Source organism: Athalia rosae, chromosome 2 (genome assembly GCF_917208135.1).
Source record: "Athalia rosae chromosome 2, iyAthRosa1.1, whole genome shotgun sequence".
Classification (NCBI taxonomy): domain Eukaryota; kingdom Metazoa; phylum Arthropoda; class Insecta; order Hymenoptera; family Athaliidae; genus Athalia; species Athalia rosae.
In genome coordinates this window covers 226,061-244,926 of record NC_064027.1, presented here as the reverse complement: position 1 = coordinate 244,926, position 18,866 = coordinate 226,061, and the positions used below count along the sequence as shown (strand labels likewise).

The 18,866-nt window shown below is 47.6% G+C and overlaps 1 protein-coding gene across 19 annotated transcripts in view; it reads right to left on the bottom strand.

Moving 5' to 3' along the window:
- LOC105691495 (protein turtle) overlaps positions 1 to 18,866 on the bottom strand; it is a 133,627-nt gene that overhangs the window by 40,276 nt on the left and 74,485 nt on the right. For 15 of the 19 annotated variants that reach the window (XM_048649375.1, XM_048649367.1, XM_048649377.1 and 12 more), the window contains one exon: positions 11,360 to 11,410. The exons of 1 other annotated variant lie outside the window; for it this stretch is intronic. The gene's annotated coding sequence lies outside the window, so the exon portion shown is untranslated. Of the gene's footprint in view, positions 1 to 7,605; positions 7,829 to 8,584; positions 9,909 to 11,359; positions 11,411 to 18,866 lie in introns of those variants that run through there. 3 more of the 19 variants (XM_048649369.1, XM_048649373.1, XM_048649372.1) reach the window with 3 other exon arrangements.

Here is an 18,866-nt window from a genome sequence, read left to right as displayed (position 1 = left end):
GAGATGTGGCAAGTGGTCGGGTCGGTGGATCGGTATCCGAGGCTCTTGAGTATTTCGTGCATCGGGTGCAAAGATTCGAGCCCACCGTTGTCTGGCCTATATATTCATGTACCCGCTACACGTTACGGGACGATAGTCGATAAGAAATTCATTTCGTCGCCCTGCTACCGGTAAAAGGTGACGTTCGACGAGGTCGATCTTCGGTCGATCGATCGATCTCCGTCGAAACAGGGGATAAATCCTCTGGGGATCCGAGTCGCGATCAATCGCGATATTGTGTCCCGCGGGACGTAGAGAGTGTTTTGAAAAGGAAAAATACCGAATTAAAACTCGAAAGGCTCGAGTCACTTTTATCACACGATACGATCGCTGTTATAAGTTATTCCTCGGGGGGCGGTAGAGGCGACACGAGTTGCTTACGGAATATGAGATTTTGAAGTGTGCCACGCTATCTCTCAACGCGACTTGATTCGACTTTTTTTCGAGCTGAAAGTAATAAAAACAAAGGGAAATGAAAGGGTGAAATTTTTATTTGCCATGCTCCCTCCTCCCACCAGCCCGCTCCTCCGCCAAGTTGTGTACACAAAAAGCAATCACGTATACAGGGGATATGGACACGCGTATGCACACAAAAAGTATGCGAATGCTGGATAAAAGTGTGTACGGCAGAGCGCGGATAGCGCGGTAATAAATTGCGGCCACCGAAGGGCAGAAGGAAAGGGGGTATAACGTGGGCGGGAAAGGCGAATGGGTGTATGGGAGGAAAAAAAAAATTAATAATGTTCCGATGTGGGCGGTATAGCTCGGAGAAAGACAAGACATTTTTCTGTCACAAAAACGACAACGTCAAAGGTTGCTCGGAAGCCTCTTCTCTCCCGTCATCCCCTCGACCGATCCGGGGACTCTCACCTCTCCTCTCTCTCTCTATATTTCTCTCCGTGCATTTCTATCTTTTCTATACATCCCCGACCGTCGTCGGCGAACCAAAGATACGACTATTTCCGTACCGGAAATTATATTCCAGGTTCAGAACCATACGGAATTGAGGTACGCGAGCGACGCTGTCGTCTACGATAGGGTGTGCGCGCACGTATGTAACACGGGAAAATCGAAGAAACGAGACGGATCGTCCCCCCGTGGAATGCGGTTGCTTTTTGTTTTTTTTTTTTGTTTTATTTCATTCCTCTCCATTTATTTGTTATTTTTTCTTACTTCGTCGAATTCTATTTTACTTCGTACAAAGGGGTTGCGAAACGTCGGACTAACTCGAGTCGGTGCGCGGCCGCGAGAAGGAGGGAGGTCGGACGTCCTCGCGCTACACCTACCTAACCATCGAGAACTCTTCTCCGCCGTCCAGTCGATAGAACAAATAAGTCGAGAAGACGGGTCTGCCGCTATCTACACTTGAACGCTCGCTGCACATCCCGATGCCTCTGCCGTCCAAAGTGCACTTCCACATCCGGTCCTCTCTATTCGATCCGATCGAAGGAAACGCCAGGGATCTACTCTATGGACCAGCGAAGGCGGCAGCAGCACCGTTTGTGACTCACAAAGGGTTTTCGCCACTTTTAGTCATTTGATTCGGAATATCCGCGGGACGCTCGCACCGCTCCCGATGCTACCGAAGTTTCTCCTTCATCCGCAACTCGATCAATTTTATCAACCTTATTTTTCACTCGCGTGAACGGATACCGCATCAGTTCGAACATGACGAAGACGAACGATAAGGGCGCGCGGATCACATGTTTTCAATTTTTCAACTTTGGGAATTTCGCAAAATCACAAGACGACGCGAATGAACCGTGTCCGATCCGTGGCCACGTGTAATTACTGCAATTGTTCGTGTTGCAGTTCTTCCGACCCATACGAGTGCTGTGAAATTCCGGCGCGAAGCGCTACTTTTGAATCGGTCATGTCTTGGGAACGGTGCCTCGGAGACGACGCGTTATTCGCGTGAATTCGGTCAGCTCGGTCCCTCCCGTTACCCCTCGACATTTCTGCGTTTCTTCGGTATTTGGTCGTCGGAATACCGCAAGGCTGGATTTACGCGAAAGTCCCGCTATTGAGCGAGCACGCGCTTCGCTCGAGCTGACAATGAGAGTAAAAGGATCGAGTTTGAAAGTTAGCCGGATGTCCATGTTTATCCTCGTCTGCAGCCACCGGAGCAGTTGTATAGCTACGTATGGTGCACGTAATACGAAGCTAAGTGAATATGGATAGCTGTACGCGGCGGCACACAGACACAATGGTTATTATACCTGTATATCCGTAGAACGTCCCTCCTTCTTTTCTGAATTTTCGCATCGTAGATCGTACATGATTTTCTGAACATATTCATTCGGCTTTTTTGGTCCAGTGTGGAGTTTTACGATTAATGTGTACGTACTTGTGTATATAAATTCCGGAATATACCGGGTGACATGCGATGAAATTATCCAAAAGGAGTACGCTATAGCTGCCGCACGATGGAGGTGTTTCAGCCCATCGTCGATACTTGCAGAGTCCCGACAGTTTCTAGGAAACCTGTTACCGTGGTTCCAGTCAAGAAATGAACCAGGGAGTCGTGCGGATCGAACTGTAATAAAACCTACCGGGGATCGATTTCTAAAGTTAATTCCGAAGTACCTTATACGGTAGCAGTAGCGCGCGGGCGTTTCTACGTTCGACTTTAATATACGTGTACGTCAAGGTGTGTCGGAAAGAACTTTTTCTTTCCTTGGAAACAGGCTCAAAAGTTTCATTTGAGCCTGAAAAGACGCTTGTTAGGATCCAAGCACTTGAATTGATGTTAATATTTACACGCCCCTCGTCGCACTATCGTATTCTTCATAAGATTGAAACGCGAGAAAAATGTTATTTGTTGCTTTGAAATTTCGTTACTCGCGAACGAGTCGATGTGACAATATTACCCGCAAGTTATAACCGATCACAAACATTTCTCCAATGTTAATCTTATGTGGAAAATATAAAAGTGTACCAATATTGAGAGCTCGGATTTTGACAGGATTTTCTTAGGCTCAAGTGAAACTTTGAACCCCCCTGCCAAACAAAAAGTTTTTTCTGAAACATCCTAGCAAATATACCTATATATACCATACATATATTGTACATACATATTTATTCACGTACTCATATATGTATAGCTTTTCAAATTACCGTGTAGGTCGATCGATGGAAATGGTTGTTACTTTATGCTCGAAACTTTTGTAAAACGGTGATTATACCTATATCTATGGGAGAAGATTATCTTCTTTTCGAAAGAATATATTAGGTTACACAAAGAAATGAGAAATAAAAGCAAAAGAATTTTTTCACCCCGCACAATGTAATTTTCGTAAGCACGTAAACGACCGCGTGAGCTTCACGTTCTCAAGAAATTCGACCAATTACCGACCTTTGTTATATGCGATATGACAAAAAAAAAAGACCTGAGAGATAAAGAAAAATATACCCTATGCAACGATTGAGGCAATTCTAAAGCGTTTCAAAGCATAGAACGGCAAGTATGCGAAACCTTGTTTTCGAATGAAAATTAAACTGGAATCGAAGAAATCAAGCGCTTCTTCCAAACGAGCGAAAGCGAATTTTTCGATATCTTTCAAGCGACGAACGGACGTCTGGAAGATTTCGGTTCCCGCTAACCGAGTATATCCGCGAGTAACTAGCGTGTCCTCGAAGTAGACACGGCGCATGTTCCCACCGTTGTAACGAGCACCGGCGAAGAAATTATGAGCGAGATGACGAGTGCAGCGTGAGTTGAAATGTAACGCAAATAGAACTTGAACCGATTGTCCACTTGACCCCTCGTCCTAGCCTGCGATACGCGTATACACGTGTATATATATATATATATATGTATGTAACCAGAGATCTATGGAAGGAACGGTGGTACGATGTCACTTTTGGCTCCCTAACTGCTGCTTTGGCTGCTGCTGCCGTTGTCGCTGCTTCCTTCAAAGACGTCTCTTCTTTTTACCGTAGGAATAAAGAATCAGAACTCGTTACGTTCGTCAAGACGTTAGGTGGGTATACGAGGTATCCGAGACGCAGCGGTAACGGCCCAGGAAATCTCGAGACGCTCTTCATATTTTAAACGTATCGTTCCGTTCATCCGCTGGATAAAAATTTTCAGCGCAGCAGCAGCGGCGGTATTCGGCAAATTTTACACACCGACGAAACACGCGATCCAGCCAAGTAACCGGTAGCGATGGCTCGAAAACATTTTATGGATCAAGAGAGCCGCCGCACGAGGCTGGGATAACGCATATGTTTGCTCCGAACAAACGTTTCCGTCGACGCTGGGTAGGCGCGAGCTAAATCCATCGCGTCAGGCGCCACGTCATTTCAGCCCTGCCGATCGTTCCGTATGCACGTGTACGAATGTGCACGTATACGTGCAATAAGTAGACGGGCGTATCCGTCGGTTCGCACCTCTGCAGATGCGTGTTCTTTTTCTTCGCCGTATACGCAAAGCACGCGCATCTATGAAACATCGTGTGTTCCGCGAGGTTCTCGATAATGTTTGCTCGCTATCGAGTACCCCGAACAATCGCAAACACGAGTATCAATGAGAACGCGACACGTAGGATGACGAAGCTGTTGGCCCAAGCGATAATCTTCCGTCTTTCCTCTCCCCTCTTCCTCTTTCGCTCGGTCCCGCATTTCACACGATTCGCTTCGTTTTCATCCGTTTACCCATCGGAGAAATTGTACCGGACATTGACGCTGTGCGAGAAACGAGGGCCAAACGTACTCCTGTGCGCTGTACGGGATGAGAAGATATCGATTCGGATAATTTTCCAGCAAAGTTTACCGGGGCGCGGCGAAGAGAGGTATCTCCCGCACGCCGTTCCGCGGTTGATTAACTTTCCGCCTTGCCGCTACGCCGTCCCTACGCGATAGCAGGAACGAACGAATGGAAACAAAAAAATGCCCAACCAAGAAAGAAGCGAAAATAGTTCAGAGCGCGAGAGAAGGGCCGCGGTTATACAAGAGATGCAACGTACGACGTTACAGGGTATGCGGTTCTCTGCGTTCAATTTAATTTTCTTCCTTGCGATAAATCCTCGCTGTATAAGAGAAGGAAGGAAGGGGAACGAAATACCGAAAAAAGGAAACGATCCTGCAAATGTTATACCTGTTGCTGTTTGTATTTTATCGCAGTTTGTGTCTGGAATCCGTTCGTTGGAGAAACAAAATGTAAAGACAAAAATGAAAACAGAGCCCTCGCAATTACCGACTAGGCGCACAATAATTTTCGGAAAATTCACGAGCAAACGACAGAAACTAGGGTTGCAGGGGATCTAGGAGGGGGGTTTTTCAGGACGGAGCTGCGGAGTAGAGGAGTTCGAGGTGGAATCCAATTGCGAGGATCGTTGGTTCGCGTGTCCACGGGTCGTCCTGGCGCGGTTTGGGCACGCTATAGGACGTCCACGGGATTCGAGCCAAATCGGGTATTCTCCCGGAGTAGGCCACGCCCGGAATAGATTTGGGTGTTCGGTGAAAACCTATCGAACAGCTCCCGATCTTCGGTCTTAGCTACCGCTACCTACGCGAGCGGTACGTGATGTTGATTCGGGATATGATTCAACCCGACTTCCTCGATTAACCGATTAATCTAACGGCATTCGCGATACGAATGAGCGTTATTTATCCGAGTTATTTATTTTTTTCAATCCCACAGAAACTCCGTCAGTTTTTGGTGACGGAGAGCCGGGAGGGGTGGGGGTGGGGGGGGATCGAGGCGAATCGCTCGTTCGTCAAACTCTCAAAATCTACCGACCGATACGTGAGGCGTACAAATGGGTTTCGTCGAAAGATCAATTTCAGATAGTTCGCCTCGAATTTAGTGATGGGATCGATGTTTGAAGAGGAACGAGTAGAACAAGTTCGGGGTCGATAGAGGTGAATTTTTAACAACGTCGTGTTCCTTTGCAAATACCGTTTAACTGTACAACGATAACCTCTCCATCTACTCCGACGATCGACCGCTTTTTTCCCGCACACCGGTTCACCCGATGGTCCGAAGAGTTCTCGAAAACACGCCGGAGGACTTGGACCCTTTCATTTCCATTTCTCATCTCGAGTCGAAACGCCCGATAATTCCTCCTCTACTTATCGCGCGGTATTCAGAAAAGTGGAACTAATCGTAAGAATCGACGGCGTGATTCGTAGACGACCCTCGTACCCCGCAAGAACAACTCGCGCATTCGCGAAATACCCTCCTATAATTAATCGACATTGCCGAACCGCGGTGGAAGAGCAGATGACGTCGCGTACCTCGTACGCGATGCGGTACTGCGTACGTATATTATGACGACGTATACGTATGGGGCGTTGCCCGGCAAATGCAAAACCATCGACGATGAACACGTCGTAAACTATAAGTTTACGCGTTGGCTATATAGGCATAATAAAGCTATGGATATCCACCGCAAAGTGACAACTTGTTGTCGTAACCGTCAACGACGGCGATCGTTACCGCAATTACGGAGGCACATTACGACGGGTGCACGAGGTGCCGTTTAGACCGCTGCTGCCCCCCAGGTTCGTACCCATCGTTATCGCAGGATTCGCGCCGCCCGAATCGCAAGAACACCTCGTATGCGTCGCCTTCACGTTTTCCACCGAGACGCGCTTCTTAAAAATATCCCCCCGCCGGCTTTAATCGTAGACAGACGCTTCTGTAATCCTCGCATCCGCGATAGAGGCGAATGGTGGGCGGTAGGCTGGTCGAATCGAAATACGATCCACTCGTACAAATTGATGCGGACGCCAACATCAATCGCCCGCTTCAATTCCATCCGCCTGAACTGACCTTATGTGCTCAATAAATGCTCGCAGCTATGCAAACTTCATTATTCGCGAACACCGTAGCTGGAAATTCTCCAATAAGGCTTACACGTCAGACGTAATTAATTTATTTTCCCAAATGAATGTGACATAGGTATGTGCAGCCCATGTAACGAGCCGCCAACATACACCTGTTACGCTTTTTTGCTAGGTGCAAAAAACTCACGCTTAAAACGAAAACACGAGTAGCCGATTTTATCATTGCGATCATTCTCCGTCCAATTGATCAGATGCACTTCTCGTTGTATTGATTTTCTCTTCGTTCGAAAATCACCCTACCCGAATGCTCACGATTTAGGAGGATAATTTTTTTTTTTTCCGAACTCGGAGAATTTCCGGATGAAAGTGTACGTCTACTTGAAACGCGTGTGTCGTGCCCTCGTCGGGTAAAAAGGAGAAATCTTTGATATTCACGGTGCGCTTCTCCTGGTTCCGCAGGTGTACGTAGTCGCCCCTTGATGCAAAATGATAATTGAATCGAGTCTAAAAGGCTATCCGAGTGGGCGTGCGGGCACGTACGTATGGATAAAAACGGGCAACAGACTTCATTGCTTTCAGCTTTGAGTTTGAGCGCGTTTGAGGACGCTGTATCCTCGATGCTCCGTATATACACGATACGCACACAGCTGCCCTCTCGGTGAGGTTAATAAATATGTATTATCAATATCTACGTTGCATATGTATCACGGAAACTGAAAATATTTCACCTCCGGCGTTGACCGTACGCTCGACCGAGGTAAACGCGATAGTTACCCATATTCCTGTAAGAACAATCTTCGGAGCGAATTCATTTTCTCATTACGTTCGACGTTACGGCACAATAGCGAGATTCCACAATAGCTACCGCGCGAAGATTCTGGCGAGGTGCAGTTAACGTTACCACACCTCGTCCGACTTGCAACGAGCACAGGGGGCGATAACGCGCGTACGATCGAATACTATGGTCTTTTCACCGTGAGAAATTCATGGGTAATACGCGCCACCGTGTATCACCGCCGACCGCATACTCCCGTCTTACGCGGACTCGATGCAGCTCGCTTAACAATTCATTCGGTTAAAATTGGATTTCCAATCGATACGTATACGGCACATGTGCCCATATATACCTCCTACGTATCCAACTGCTCACTTTCAGAACCTAGGGTAAATCATTCTCCCGACAGACGCTTCGAAAAGTCATTCGAACTCGGGGATATTCGACGTGACGTTTAATTGTAACGCTCCAAGCCTTGGCACGCAGGTGGAACGAACAGAATTAATATTGATGCAAAGTATCGATTTACATCGATATCCGATTCGACGAACAGATGAATTTTCCCCACTACTTGTTCGTTTTCATAGACGACTTTCGCGGAGTAGAAGCTACCCACGGTTCTTCCGGAGCCGGTCGATCGGCTCGGCACAGCTCGATCGAATTTCATCAACCGTGACGACGTGTCCGCAAATGATCGGTCCGTCCGTCAGGAATTTCAGACGTGGAATCTAATGACAATATTCGCAGAATGCGCGTCAAGGACGAGCACGCTCTTCTTTCGCGCAACCCAACCAAATCTACGACGAGATGAACCATGCGGTGCAGCGTGGTGCATCGGTGGTGCAGGTAGCAGCGGCATGCAGTGATCGGACTAGGTTGGGTCGGGAGTTTGGTCCGTTCGAGAGCGCGTTTGGTGCACGATGAAAACCGCGGATGAAAGGGAAACAACTGAAATATGTGGATAATTGTTGAACAAACCTTGTATAATTCTCTGTCTTGGAAAGTTGTGCGGAGCTCGTTTCCGGTTGGGTGTGGTTTCTTACCGCGGGTGGGGCTACGATCAGCGATCGGGATTAAGGAGTTTGGATTTGGTTGGGTTCGGGAGGGTTTCGGGAGGAATCCGGGAATCATCCGGGGACTGTAACGGAGGATTTATTTGGAACAGGACGAGGGAAACACCTAGGCGAGGTACCACCTTCGCTAGGACATTTTTTCACCCGGTTCAGTCCGACTCCCGTTTGTTTTTATACCCTCTTTCCTCGATCCGTGTAACAATGGTTTCTTGTCTTCTTTTCTTCGTCGTCGCTCGTCGACTATTTTAACCAACTGCGAATCCTTACTACTCCGGGTAACGTCATAGCTTGGAAAATTATCAACCGACAACCGAATCGGAAGGGAATTTTTTTTCTCAGCTCTATCTGTTTACGCGACTTTCACTTTCGTGGCACACGTCGCTCGAACGGGTTCGTACGCGATTTGTCACCCACACGATGTATCGTCACCGATGAATTCGACGAAACAAACGAGAGGAAAAATAATCGGGGAGGATGAAACAGTAACGAGGAAACGCTCTTCAACTTTGAAAAGTTACTGCTCCACTTGATGCGGAATGTTCCAGTCTTCCGGATATCGTTTCCCCAGACTTTCGAGTGGGACCGCTTTTGTATCGCTCTTGATGAATTTCTTCTCGCGGTATCTAACCGCCATTCGTTATAATAATAAAAAACGTCGAACAGGATTCGACGATAAGTGGAAAGAGAAGAAAGAAAACAATCACTTACAAACCGCACGATAGAAACATAGTTAGCACGATAGTTTCAATTCATCACTCCACCACACGTACGATTGCAACTCCTGCGACCGAGTGGATTTTTACGCACGCGACATTAACGTCCGATTTTAATGAGGAGTTTATAGAACGATCGTTGGTAACTTTGTCGATAATTGTCGGTGCACGGTACGAATACCGGAATAATTGACAATATCCCCTTTATGCGGAGGATCGGTTCTCCTTTCCCCCCTCGTTCGGATCTGTATGCACGATTTCTCATACGTTGACGTTGAAGCACACAAATTAGGGCGTAGCGTGTTTTTACAAGACGATAAACTATCGCGGACAGTCTCTGCGGGTCGGTCGAAACAGCGATCGCCGAGCTAGGCGATCATCTCGATAATTGGAACGACAAATTTTTCACTCGGACAATCGGTAGGAAAACGTGACAACGATTCGCGTAAAGCCGGGCCCGCATTTCTCGCAGTGGTGCGCGGCGCCATGACAGTTTGGGGGCTGCTACTACCGCCGCTGCCGATGCCGCCGACGTCGCTGCCGCTGATATCCCCTCTGCTTTTCCTACGACACCCCAACACCCCCGAAGACCCCACAGCCCCACCAGCGAAATATTGATCGGCCAGAAGGGCGGCAGCCAGGCCTGTAGCCTCGCGTCACATGCCCCGGTTGAGTCCCGAGTCAAATTCTCTACCAACGAGGGATGACCTCTGCGGAAAAAAATGCGAGAAACGGAACAGAAATTCGAGACTCGGGTCGGGGTCGAGTCGGGGAATAACACGACCGAGGCGGACGCTCGCCTTCTTCCTTTTTTCCCCAATTCTTTCCTTCTTTACCCTTCATTTTTGCGCAGGTGTTCGATCGATCGATTCGGTCACGGATATTCAAATAACGTCGCGATTCGAGGATCGAGGCAACGGTGGCGTTCTCGGGGGTAGGTGTACCTGACTCGAGAGGATCTATTTTGGACGGGGTGGGTTCCTGTAGCGACAGAGAGTTAACTCGTGTTTGATGATAAATCAAATCTTGACGTGGGAAATGAGTTTTGAATGCAGATAGTCTAGAAGGAGTGTCCAATTTACATCGACCGTCGCGTAGCCGACGACGAGTACTACTTCGCCCGGCGATGCTTTCTCCGTACCCCCCTTCCCCTCTCCCACCCCGACGCTCTATGAATTCCAAATATCATTCGCATGGTCGAGTAGAATTAATCGACCGATATCTCCGGGGCTAAGGTACACTCCATTTATTATTATCATCGTTATCGTCGTTATCACGTGCTCGCGGGCCGCTGCGTGCAACTGCGGGAGTTGAAAAATCATTTTTTCCGCCTGTACGAAGAAAACTCGCGAGGCCGATATACCTCCGCTTCCGTTACCGCGTACAGGCGAAGACGCTTCCGTCGTCGAATCGACGTTCCGATTCCCGCGACGATCGTCGTCGCGCCGCCCCCTCGCGTTGGATGGAACTTTTGTCTTATCGTATAATTACATCCGTACACGCGTAACGCACAAAGCTTACGCAGCAGAAAGCTCGGCGGCGTATTCGGACGGCCCTGTCGCGAGTAGCCTGGATTCTACACCAGCTACTCTTGTCCGAAACCCTCAGCTTCCGGCAACATTTCGTTCGTTCGTTCGTACGTTCTCTCGGTCGCTCCGTCTGCTTCTGGCCGATATCATACCGTCGACAAAAGACACCCCGCCAACCCCATTCGCGAGAGAGGGTGAAATTAGGTGACGGGGTTCGTCCTCCGGGCCGTCATAAATCGCCGTCGGTTAATGAACTTTCGATAATCGAGCGATCGAACCAAAAGTCGGATATCGCCAAAAATTCGTACAATCTCCTCGGAATTTTCTCACCGCCCACACCTGCACCGTATCACGCGTTTAATTTTAATCAAAGAGCGTTGGCTGTGGCGCGTGTATATAATATCTTGAGCCGTAGCTTAGCGCTGTGATTCAACTCACCCTGAACGTGCCTTGTATTTTTGCGGGCTCCGCTTCGTCCCGTACAAGTGCCTGAAACAAAATCGAGAGAATACTTCAGTGATGAGATTCGACGGATCGATCGATATCGAGACCAGAGTCGATCCCAATGAAGGCGATCAAATATAACGCACTATCCCCCCAAGATCGCAGGTTAATTGCGAAAGGATTTCACGTGCAGGATTCTCCCATGCAGGCGATCGACGGGATTGAAAAGATTAATTTTCGAAATCGTTAGCGGCTGGAAGATACGTAGGAATACCGTTGCGGTGTATGAGATTCGACTCGTCGTCGAGTGACTTGAGATTCTGCGAATCGACCAAACGAGATATTTCGTCAAGTTCCGGGTAAGAGAGGGGAAAAGTTTCCTCACAATCGCAAGGAAACAAAGAAAAAAGAGGAGATTCTTCAATTGCAGGTGACGATTAAACGTGGTAAAAAGATTGGATGGGTCGTTGAAAGGCGCTATAAAATGAAGTGTAAAAAAGAAATAGAAAGTCAAGGAGAAAAACTCCGATGGCAATTGTCGAGATTACCTCCTTCCGTTCGTGTATCGCACAACGTAGGTACGTACGTATACGCGCGGAAGATACCAGTATTGTATACGTAAGAGAGAGAGAGAGAGACTTTAACACATCGCGAGGTTGTACGCCCTACGACAGCTAGTAAGTTCCGTTTGGCATTTGCAGCAGCTGGTTCGTCGTCGTTGTAGCTGTGTGGGTGGGTAAGCAGAGCTACGTTTTGTTGGCTGCGGCGTGAATCTCCTATTGAGGCAAACTTAGGTTATACGAGTGGATTTACATGGTCAGCTAATTCTGGGTAAACCATGGCGGAGGGAACTAATTTAAACTCAAATCTAAGGGTTGAGACGGTAAACTATAAACCAGCTTTCGGTACGACTATGCGCGGAAGCACTCCTTGATTTACCGCCGAAGCTCCCCGAAGCGCGATAAATGAATTTTAACCATCGCTTCGAACTCGCGCTCGACTAACCCTTACGTCGTAGCTTCTCCCGGTCTTTTACACCGCATAACCGGCAAAAAATCCGACTTCAGCTCCTAAATCCCCTCGATATTTAGGAACATCTCGCGGAGTAAATTTCTGTCCGTGTGAGCGGTAAACGTGGCGCAGGGGCAAGTAATCGAGTTCGCGGCTCTGCACACTTCTCCGATTCTCCCCAGCAGTTGACTGCGTGTAGATATCTCCGTGGAGTGAAAAACGGAGAAATTCCAACAGCTTATGCTCTGTAACAGCTATGCCTACGAGTACTGCACAAGAACAGCAACTTTCTACCCTCCAACAACTTTTGTGGAATTATTTTCATCTTTTTTATTTTATCGTCGTATTCCTAATTATGGATTCGATGATCCGATCACCGCGTGTCCCCAGAGTCTCATGTTGCGTCGTCGCCAATGTATTTCACCTTTCCCCCACTTTGTTCTCCTTTTCTCGTTTTTATCTTTTAAGCTGATCTGGGCGCGTAAAGTTCGGAGCCCTCAGAATTTCGAAAACGAGTGATCAGGCGCACAATGCTCCGAGATTCCGAACCTTTTTGAATTTTCCTTTTGAAAATCATTTTTTCCCCCGTAGTTATAATCTTCGAAACTGAGGGCTCTGAGCCTCAGGCGCCGACGGTGTGCTCTCGGTCCTCTCGCGCACACACGCACAGGTCCGAGGGAGACGAGGGAGTCTCTTTCCTCGCCACTTTAATCTCGCGGAATTTAAAAGTCACCCGACGCGTACGACGTACGTCCGGATAATTTTGCGTATGACACCGTTTTCCAGAGCTTTCGTACGGACCTATGCCCACGTTCACCGTAACGCAGACACAACACCATTTTCGTTCCCGGGCGACAATACTCGCCGGCGAAGAGACCACGGTCGATATACTTCTCACGGACAGGTTACGTTACGCCGAGTCTTTCGCGAGAGGGAAGAGAAGAGAAGGGAAGAGAGGGTGAAGTCGCGGTGAGACAGGATATGGAGAGGGTAGAGAAATCCCGATTCTTACCTCTTGGCACCGTTCCTTGGCCGCGTGCGGACCGTATTTCGTACGTGTACTCCACGCGAGTATCGACTTTCCGATAAACGATCCCTTCCCAAAATCCTCTCACCGATCAACCGAGGGAATAGAAAAAAAAAAACCAAACGAAAGGAGGAAAATTCCTAGAAACATGGACATCCGTGGATCGGAGAATTTTGAAATTGGAGAGCTATACGCGACCGGACTTTCTTCTCTCCCGTCGCACATCTGTTTCAATATCAAACTTGGAAGTATCCACCGAATCGGCAGGGCTCTCCTTCGCCGTTACCTAGGTATACCGCGTATACGCGAGCGTAAAACCCGAGTTTTCTACTCTCCCTTACAAAGGCTCTCCAGGGCCCTGGAATGGCCACCGCTCAGCGCAGGTTTCGTCTTTTCTTCGACAATTTCGAATGCGAAAGTGTCGAGCATTCGGAAATGGGGTGATATATAACCAGTTTCTCATGACTCGAGGCGCACCGAAACTCGCGTGGGGAGGTGAAGAAGCTCAAATACCTGCAGATATTATATGCTCGAGATGGATCGAATGCGGTGCTCCCACTTAACGTATACCCCGCCTATACCCCGCGTATACCCCGCGTATACCTCGACGCGTACGTATGTATACGTAGGTATGTGTACACTTCCATAATGTAACGTGAGAGAGCCTCCGCTGGTCTACCGAGCCGCAGGACACCTGGGGTAGTTCTTGCGTTAAATTTGACGTCTTAGCGATGGGTATAAACGAGATATGATGACAAAATTATTTCTCATGTCATCCAACTACCGTAACAGTGTCTCCGGGGCGTACTGTACTTGGATCAGTTCACGAGTGTTCAACCGGAGCAATCGGCTCAAAATTACTTTGGAATCGTAGTCGTTGGTTTGCGGTGAATTTAAGAACATACTTTCCGAGAATTACTACGCCTCAGTGGCTGCAACTGTGGTATATTTCACGGTGTGAGGATTGCGGTGGATAAAAACCGAAATATAATAAAATAGTAGAGCTTTAAATTCGACGGCGGTAACACATGTGCCGGAGAAGTTTCTTCTACCTTTGCGGTGTAAACGACCGCGGTGATTTCCGCGAAAAATTGCGATTTCTTTTTTTTTTCCGTTCTCGACGCGCAACGTGTGCATCTACAGCGCGTGCGACTGTTCGGATAAATTTTCGACCTCCGCCGAGTGAAATATTGTAAATTGTTGTCAGTTTCGTGATATTGAACGGGCGAAGGAGCGGTTGTAATCTTTTGCTAACGGAGCACGAGGTAAGCGCGGCGAAGTGCGGTCGGGAGCGAGGAGGGCGTTTTATAATCTCTGGTAAACTGCCGACGGTATTACCCCCAGGCGGGACATCCGCGGACCCGTAGAATATGTAGCGAGAGGGAGGCTCCGTGCCTACATCCTAAAACCTACGATCGACTCTGAAACCGCGCCGGATGACGACACATCGTCGGTTAATTTAGAGTTTTCTGAATTTTCAACTCTCCCACTGACCACGACCTACGCCGATACATTACCGAGATGCAGGTCCGGTAAATCGATCGATGACTCGATCAGAACTGAAGTTCGCAGCTGATAAGAGCCAGAGACGGCGTATGCGCGACGTTGAGATAACCTGTATACCAACCGATAGACGTTCCAGATTTCCGGTTCTCCGGCCCAATATCGGTAGAACGCCGCAGCGAGAGAACTCGCGTCTATCAACTTCACGGGTCGAACGTAGAGAAACTTGGAATAATGGAACTATTGGAATGCAAATAACTAGTCGCGGCTTCGTTCCAGTTTCGTCCGTGTGTCTGATCCACTCCGACTGAAAACAACTTGTCCGCCCGGTCTACAGTTAGCGTCACGTCGACCGAACGGGCCGTATAGAAGTGAAGTGCGAAAATGGCATTGGAGAAAAATTGAAGTGTCTAATAACGATGATGAAAAGGAAGGAAGACGAGGGGAAGATGCAAAAAAACGCGAGGATATTGAAATTGAACACGAATCAAGAGCCTGATCATTGGATTAGCGCAGCGTAAACGGCCCTTCCGGGTCTTTTGAGCGATATCCGTGAGAGAATCGAAATTTAAATGAGAATTCTTACGGAAGAGAGAAAAAGCTGATCCCTCGGGAGTTTAATCGAGGCAATAACTGCTGGAGTTGGTTATCCGTGAAATGTCGAGCGTGAGAAGATTCCGATCGCAGATTCAACAGCTGGCGCCAACTTTTATAGACAAAATATTAACGTCTAACGAATCCCTGCGGCAGGTATGACAACTTTACCGATTCGAAGCGTCGACTCGGTGATTATACCTATATGCATATAGTATGTATCTTCCACTTTGCGATCATCTCCGATGTTACGAAGAACCCTCTTTTCCACGTCTCGTTAACAAGTTTTAATTCAATTTTTTTCGCATCCGACACGAGACTCGTATACCGACGCGCGTCATATTCTGCGAGAAATTTATTTCCTTTTATTCAATCTGCGAACCGATTCGCAACTTTCGCTCCCGCTTTCCGTCCGTAAGATTCATTAAACTTTTTCCCGTTATTCGCGTCACGTGCGTTTCTTTCGAATGTCTCGAATCGGTCGGTCGGTCACGCTACGCGACAAGTTGCACGGTGTCGTATTTCCGCACCCCTGACCGAAACCACCCCCTCGTCGAGCGAACGTGCCGCATACACTTCATTTGGCACGGAGAGTTGAAATTCGGCTCGATCGATCGGATACCGCTTAAATCTGCAAAGCTGGTATAAGTATATTCGCTTATGAAAGGGATCGTTTTAAAAATGGCGTCGTCGACGACTTACGTCGCTTGACTCGGTAAAGTTTAAAGAATGCCCTCGATTCGACTCGGCAGCTGCACAACTGGGTAGAATTCTGCTGAATTTCAAATTTATTCCGACGAGACTCAATAAGGGAGATCCGTCGGGTGGATTAAGCGAAGAATTAAAATTAGGAATTCATTTTTACCATTTCCCCTAATCCTTCCTTCCTGCCTTTTCTAAAGCTCGCCGCGGAGCGAGACTCAATTTTGTTATCGATAAAAAGTACGCGGTGCCGGGTGGAGGTAGAGTTACGTATACCATTTTACAACGCGTCGAGTCAAGTCCTCGTGGCAGCTGGATCGGAAGAAACGAGCGGAAGGCGCGACGATGACGACCGCCGCCGCGGTATATTATCTCATTCGCAAGCGTCACGCGGCAATTCAATATACGACTATCCGAACGGCGTTCGAAGTACATCTATGTACTCGTCCGTACCATTGTGTGTATCGAACGTAATTACCCGAACGGCGTTCGAAGTACATCTATGTACTCGTCCGTACCATTGTGTGTATCGAACGTAATTACCCGACCGGCGTGTTCGATTCGCGCGGTGGGATTGTGCGGCCCGAAACTCCGTTGTACGAGTACAACGATAAAAGTTATGCGAAAAGCCGGTAATGATCGTTAACGGCGACCTTTAAACAACGAATAATTACTCTGGAAATCTAACCGCGGCATCTCTTCGCATGGCGCGGTCAAATTTCAGTTCACCGTACGAACATCAGGTGTCTGCTCATGTGCATACGGTTTACGATTATGGGTACACGTACGTACGTACGTACGTGTGTACATTGTACGAATATAACTATTCGGTGGAATCGCATCCGCCGTACCTATAGGTGCGCGCGTACGTATAGGTATGGAAACTGCGATCGCGGCATTGCATCCACTTCAAAACCACCAGCTTTTGCTGCGCGAGTCCGGTTCACGATACAACGGCCAGCCAATTTTGCCTCTCAAACGGAAACCCGCGCTCTCTATTCCTAATTACATTTCGCGCTGAGCGTCGAGAAACACGACGGCTTATATTCCCGCTGCATCTCTGTAATACGTACGCTCCCACAGGCGTACCTGTACATGTACCTAGATTAGGGTGGCGCAAAACCAACGAGTATTTTTTTTTGTTTTTTTTTTTTGTTCTTTGCGTCTCCCGAGGAAATATATTACATAGTTTTACATGTTTCAAAAGCCCCATCCAAAGATCAGCTTGTTTGAGATAAAAAATTAAAAGTTTGTTGTTATTCAGATTCAAAGATCGCTCGAAATCACTTTGAAAATTTTTCAGAAATGCTCCGATTTTTGGTTTTTCAATTGAATCGAAAATTTTCGAGCCAAAACAACGCCAAGCCTATAGTCTTGGATTTTTTCTCAATATTGGGGCTGGAATTCGACATTTTTTTTTTCTCACAGTTGTCCATGGTATTCTCGAATATTTTGATCTTAGGAATCTGAATTCACGAAATCGATCCATCTATTGAATTGATCGAGTTATCGCCAATTTTTCGCTTGCCGGAGCAAAAAAATTGAGATATCTCGATGGGGAAAATTCGTGGCTCAATTTGATCAACGGATTCATGCTCCTGAGATCAAAATACATTGAAATAGTGTCCTGCAATCGATTTTAAAAATACTTCATTTTTGGCCCAAAAATCGAAAAAACCCAAAGGGGTACCCCTTGGAGTTTCTTAGATTTTAGGGAAAAATTTCAACATTTTTTTTCATTCGGTTTCATTGGCTATTCTTGTGTATTTTGATCTCAGGAATCCGAATTCACGAGTTAAATTGATCAAAAATCGATCATCGATTCACGCAGTTTTCCAGGATTCCCCAGTGGGCGAACCTTGGAATCAAAAGAGCTGATAATCGAGATCTGCAGTGCACGAATCGATAGATCGATGATCCGAATACCTTTCAAGAATCCCTAACGTTCTGAAACGGATCGCAACCCAAAAGTGAAACCAAAAGTTCCGGAGGATCAAAAGGGTTTCGAGAGTTGAGGTGCTTTTCGAAAAAGTAGAAGCTCGTTCAATTCCAGAGCCGAGAAGACAGCGGTCGACGTATGTAGGATTCTTCGTAAATTTCGAACCAGCCTGTCAATAAATCGAAGTGGACCCAAGATTTTTAATCTGACTTGAAAATGATCCCCCCTAATGAATCACCCCTAAAAATCGAATCTTGCACACCGTAGCAGCGGGAGCGGCGGAAGAGTGCCGGTGAGCGAATAAACGCGAGGGGCCACTCGAACGGTCTGTACCGCAGTGCAGCCAAAAGCGCTGCAGCAACGCCTTGAAGCAAGAAATGGATAATGGCGGTGTACGTAGTTCTTCCGTCCGTAGGTATCCAGTTAGCTAGCGTTGGAATTGAATTTGCTGCCTGGCAAAAAAAGCGACGCGATATATTCGTAAGCCAGCGCAGTGGTAACGGACAGTGGGCGGAGTGGCGTGGGCGGGTTCGACGTCGTCTTAACTCTTCTTCTAAAATTCACACCTCCTTGCCCGACCGACTTTTATCCCAAAGGCCGGGCTCTCTTCGTTTTCTCCCCAGCCCACGCGAATCTCTCGACTCGAATCCGCGAGGAAAAGTTCACGCGGCCGGGTGTACCGTGGATAATTTTTTTTCCCCCCATTTCTCGTTGTCTTTCGTTTC